This window comes from Protopterus annectens, chromosome 1.part2, assembly GCF_019279795.1.
Source record: "Protopterus annectens isolate FY-2018-M chromosome 1.part2, PAN1.0, whole genome shotgun sequence".
Classification (NCBI taxonomy): Eukaryota; Metazoa; Chordata; order Ceratodontiformes; family Protopteridae; genus Protopterus; species Protopterus annectens.
In genome coordinates this window covers 57287967-57293395 of record NC_056727.1, presented here as the reverse complement: position 1 = coordinate 57293395, position 5429 = coordinate 57287967, and the positions used below count along the sequence as shown (strand labels likewise).

The 5429-nt window shown below is 39.9% G+C and overlaps 1 pseudogene; it reads right to left on the bottom strand.

Moving 5' to 3' along the window:
• Positions 1–4458: 4458 nt before the first annotated feature.
• On the bottom strand, positions 4459–4613 carry LOC122792628 (annotated as a pseudogene).
• Positions 4614–5429: the final 816 nt, after the last annotated feature.

Genomic DNA, 5429 nt, shown 5'->3' with positions numbered 1-5429 from the left:
AAGTTCATGGCATCCAAGCCCAAGGAAGTCATAGTGCCACTTATTCAGCAATTATCAGACATTTCATTAAATATAATTCACTTTTTGGCATGTACCTGACCAAACATATACAAGCCCTAGCTCTATATTCTGTCTCGTACAGGTTACTTACAGGCAATCTATGCCTGGCATACAAGGCATCCTTGGATCCAGCTCTGATGGGCCTTTTTCACTTCTACAAAATGAACAGCATAAGAACCACAAAATACAAAAATTTAAATTTTGCTTGTGACATAAATAAGACATTTTAGTGAAACAGGTATGTGTCGCACAGGATCCCCATCATGTGAAGCAGAGTCTGTCTCTAACCTTTCTTAAGCATAACCTTGACTAATGGATGGGAAATTGGAAAGTCACCCCAGATCTGCCCACCATGTTGCCTATAGAGACAGTAATGTCCAAAGTAACATACCACCCACATAACTGCTAGAAAATTCCTGACTAACATACCCACCCCTAATAAACACCCATGATACATAGGGACACAACTGGGTTGGACTGTGTGGCTAGACTTGTAAAGGCTCTGGTGGTCATTAGCCTAGGATCTAATTATGAGCATATGAAACTACAGGTCGTCAGATAAACACACCTTGGCATAACCTATATTCCTCATGATCCTCTGTAAACACCCCACAAAATCTGTTGCAAAATATCTCCCCACAAGGGACTCCACATAGAACAATTATTCAAGGGGGGTTTCAGCATAAATGTGGCCAGACCCATTGCCCAACCATTAAACAAAATGCTAATGCAATATATCACAATCAAGAGAAATTTGTCAAACAGACAACAAGACCTAACCATGTAAAAGACAATAATTCCACCCTGGATCTAATCATCATCGATATAATGCATATATGCCTACATATCAAAATTCTACAAAATCACTTAAGTGAACTTTGCCCTCTAATATCATTCTGGTCCTTTAAAGCACATAAAATACCACCTCACATCATCTCTATTCCTAGCAACAGAGGTACTTTATTAAACACTCACCTTCAAAACATAAACTGGTCCTCATTGTATGTAAAAGCAGATACCAACTCGGCACTCATTTACTTCTTAGATTAACTCACTGCTGTGCAGGATTTCCACTGATAAAAGGGGGATTAAAAGGACAAAAGTGTACTTGGATTAAACCAGATACTAAAAAAAAAAAAAACAGTCTGCCATAGGAGATATAGCCATAGTCACTGCCCAGTAGAAAATGCAAAAATAAATGAACTTCAGGTAGCACAGGTTACCATAAAGTATGAATATGATTTTATTCAATACAAGTTAAGCACTTTCATCCAAAACACCTCTAGAACATCATCAGAACTACTTACAAAACCTACCCATTAAAATAATATTAACTTGTATGGAAAAAATCATATTTATACTTTATGGTATCTTATGCTACCTGAAGTTCCTTTATTTTTGTTTTTTTTACTGGGCAGTGACTGTGGCTACATCTCATATTATTGCAGAGTGTTTTCTATTTTTTTAGGAGTTTCTGCTTATAGCTTCATTGTGGTTATTGTTCCTAACCCAGATACTATACAAATATACTATAAAAACATATACAGGCTAGAGATGAAGCTTGAAACAGTAACAACAATGAAACCCTGGAGTCCTTCCAGAAAATCCTGAAGGAACTTGATTCTGTGATAGTGGATAAAGCACTCCCTGCAGCACTATACTACTGCACCCTTCAACAGTTCCTTCAGTAAAGGATACAACTTTGTATTGCATACACATGTATATGTGTGTTTTTTCCTTGTTATATAATTTGTATATACTGTACTAATCCACTGTAAATATTATTAACAATGTGGTGTTGATTTGGCTGAACAATTTCAATGTTTTGTTTACCTGCTTGAGTTGCTAACTACTTGCATTACATTGCTCTGATTCATTTTGTACTTTTGTACACAGGTCATGACTGAAAGCGGTTACTAGACCAACTTGTTCAAGTGGCAATAAAACTGAAAATGTAAATAAATAAAAATAAATAGCATGCTACATGACATATTTCTCCACCTATATAACAGGCCAGAGTATCTTCTAATTCAGCCAAAACAATATTTATCAGACAGAAACAAAATATGCTTGCTAATACTCACAGATATTGTTGGTATGATTCATAGGTTCATAGGAAGTTACTAGACTAGCGGCCCTAGAGCCTTTACAAACCTAGCCATGTTAATCCCAAGTATCCCCATTTATTCTTTTTCGGTAGTTTGCAGAACAAATTTATGAACAGAGTGGTCTGTGATCAACAATGGCTACCCTTGCCCTTGAGGGACATGGAGCCACCGCAGGAGCGAATTTGCCATCTCCCATCCAATTATCTAGGTTGCATATGAATAGGGTCAGTATGGAGTTCTGTTTTATGTGAATAGGAAGCCTATTCCAGAGAAGCAGTAGTCTCTGGGACACATATGTGTCTCTCCAGCATGTTCTGTTAATATCACAGGTTAGATTGAGATCCCTAGAGTGAGGGAATCTTGTGCCATTTGACTTGCGGATGCGCAGCATTTCTATTAGAGCAGGACTGGAGATTGCCCCTATAGGTCAGGCACAAGTGGCATCTCAGCAGCCTACAAGATACAGAGTAAAGTGACAGCGCTTTTAGCCTGTTCATGTGTTTCATGGTTTAGAGTCCCTATGTCCAGCTGCTGCATGTGTCTGGTGAGGTACATGCAAAACAGTGCATTATTCTCTATTAGTGGTCTGATGAGGTTCAAGTACAGTGGAGGTATAACATCCCTTGAACTGGATGCTATGCCCTTGCTTATGAGGTGCACTATGTAGAAGGCTTTCATTACCACTGTGGAAACTTGGTGGTCAAAGTTGAGATTTCTTACAACCTGTGTTCACAAGTCTCATACCATTAGACTGGAGCTCAGGAGGATGCTGTTAATGTTGTAATTTATACAGAATTCCATTTTGCAAAGGGAATAATAATAATGCAGTTTTTTGCATTCAGTTTTAGACCATGGCTTTGGCAGCAGTCATTCAATGTGTTAGCCCTCTTCTTGTGATATGTTGACATCAATGGGGGACTCAATGATTGCTCCCAGTTTGCAATCATCATTGAACTTGGTGAGCCAGAGACCATCTACAGTGGCCTGGACTTCTCAGAAGAAGAAGCCAAATGGTAAGGGGCCCTCCACAGACCTCTGTGGCAGCCTGGTCTACTGGCAGAGGTTACATCACCAATTTTGACAGAGTGTATTCTGCTGGTGAGCTAATTGGCTATCCATCTAGGAACATAAGTGTTAATCCCCAGCTGGGAGAGTTTCTCAATGATGCCAGAGTGAGGGATTGCATTGAAAGCCTTGGCAAGGTCGAGATAGGCTGTGTGCACAGTCTAACCATTTGTCCATGGCTTTGGTGACATTCTTAAAGAAGTCTATCAGGTTTAACAAGCATGATCTTCCCTTAACAAAGCCATGCTGGGTTGGGTCCAGTGTTTGGCAGTTGCCTATGTCCTTGTTGATAAGATCCATGATAATTCTTTTCATGGCCCTGCAGATGAGGTTGGTTAGACTTATGGGTTTGTAGTACCCGGGTTCAGTTGATGTTCCGCTCTTTGTGCAGGAAGATTGTTATTGTTATTATCCATTCTGCAGGAACATAGTCAGTTCTCAAGATATGATTAAAGAGAACACCAAGTGGGTCCTCTACATCTTGTTTTAGATTGTTTAGTAAACAACCTGGGATATTATCTAGTGCCATTGAAGCCATGTTTTTTGCCTTAGCAAGTGTAGAGATGACCTATTCTCTAGAGATACTGGGCAGAGGGCTGGTGTCAGATATGCTTTGGGATATGGTAGGTGTGGATGGGTGGTGAAGTTTGAGCTGAATCTGTCAGCTGGCCAGTTGGCAATATTTTCTGGTGTAGTATAAGTGATCCCATCTAGAACCAGTTCAGCACATAGACTTCGGATGTAATTAAAGAATGCCTTATAATTATCCATGACTAGTGATGCGATTTACAAGATTTCTGATTTTCTTGTTTAGACTTAGGAGGGAAATCTTCTTCTGCAGACTGATATCCCTCTTGTGTTTGAGCAACAGTTTCTTCCTTTTGCTATATAATCTGTTTATACATGAAGTCTGCCATGGTGGGTTGTTTTTATGAGAAGACCTGATTTTGATCCGGTCAGGTATAGCAGAGTTTATGCAGTTGCTTAAGTGTTTGTACAGGGCTTTTGTGTACATTTCTGCATAGTGATCATTGGTGTCTGTGATTGTGGGTGGTATGAAGCTTTTTATACCATCACTTAATGGGCTGTAGTTAGCTTTGATAACATTTTGTATAATTTTTGTTCCTGTGAGGGGTGCCAGTTCCAGCAGTTACTTCAAAGACTGATTTGTGGTCTGACCTAAACAGGGAGGGCATCACGCATAGCAAGTATAGTGACTCCCCCAGAAAAGACAGACTCCCATGACCATAAATTATGCAGTTGAGTTTCCTGCTGTTGGAGAAATCACAGGGGTCAACCACTCCGAAGTGCAATGGAGAAGCCTCACCCTGCGAGAACCACCGTCTTGATCGTGGTCTGGCTCTCCTGCCAGGTAAGTATGATACACTTACACATTCCACCCCATCTACTTCTACTCAGCAAACAGGAGGAGCACTTACACATTCCACCCCATCTACTTCTACTCAGCAAACAGGAGGAGCACTTACACATTCCACCCCATCTACTTCTACTCAGCAAACAGGAGGAGCACTTACACATTCCACCCCATCTACTTCTACTCAGCAAACAGACAATACCAGCAACTTTGAAAATAAGTATACAACTTCTAAACAGGAAGAGTACATGCATTAACATCCTTTTCCCCCATGTCCCATCTTTCCATTAGCTCCTTGCAAGCTGCGAGAACCACCTTCTTGATCGTGGTCTGGCTCTCCTGCCAGGTAAGTATGATACACTTACACATTCCACCTCATCTACTTCTACTCAGCAAACAGGAGGAGCACTTACACATTCCTGAAAAGGGTCTGAAGATCAGCCTGCCTACCCAGTTACCAGTTATAACAAATAAAAAAGAGATTAAAGCTTCACTGTGACACAACAGGTAAAAAGATCTACATCAAGATAACATTAGAAGTAAACTAGAATAGTCTAGCTAATAAACAAAAATTTATCTGTAACATTTACATAAAATAAGAAACATAAAAAGTTTCCATTCATTTGAAGAGACACTCCCAGGGATTCATTAACAGCCATAGCTGTAAAAAGTCTGTTACCAAAATGCAATAGCCACAATAAAGAACGATCTCATTATGGGATAATTTGCATGTTTCTCAAAGGAGTTACCTACCATGAAGTGCACATCATCACTTCCTGTGTTAGGTAACTATGTTGATAGCCACATTGTGGAAGCAGTAA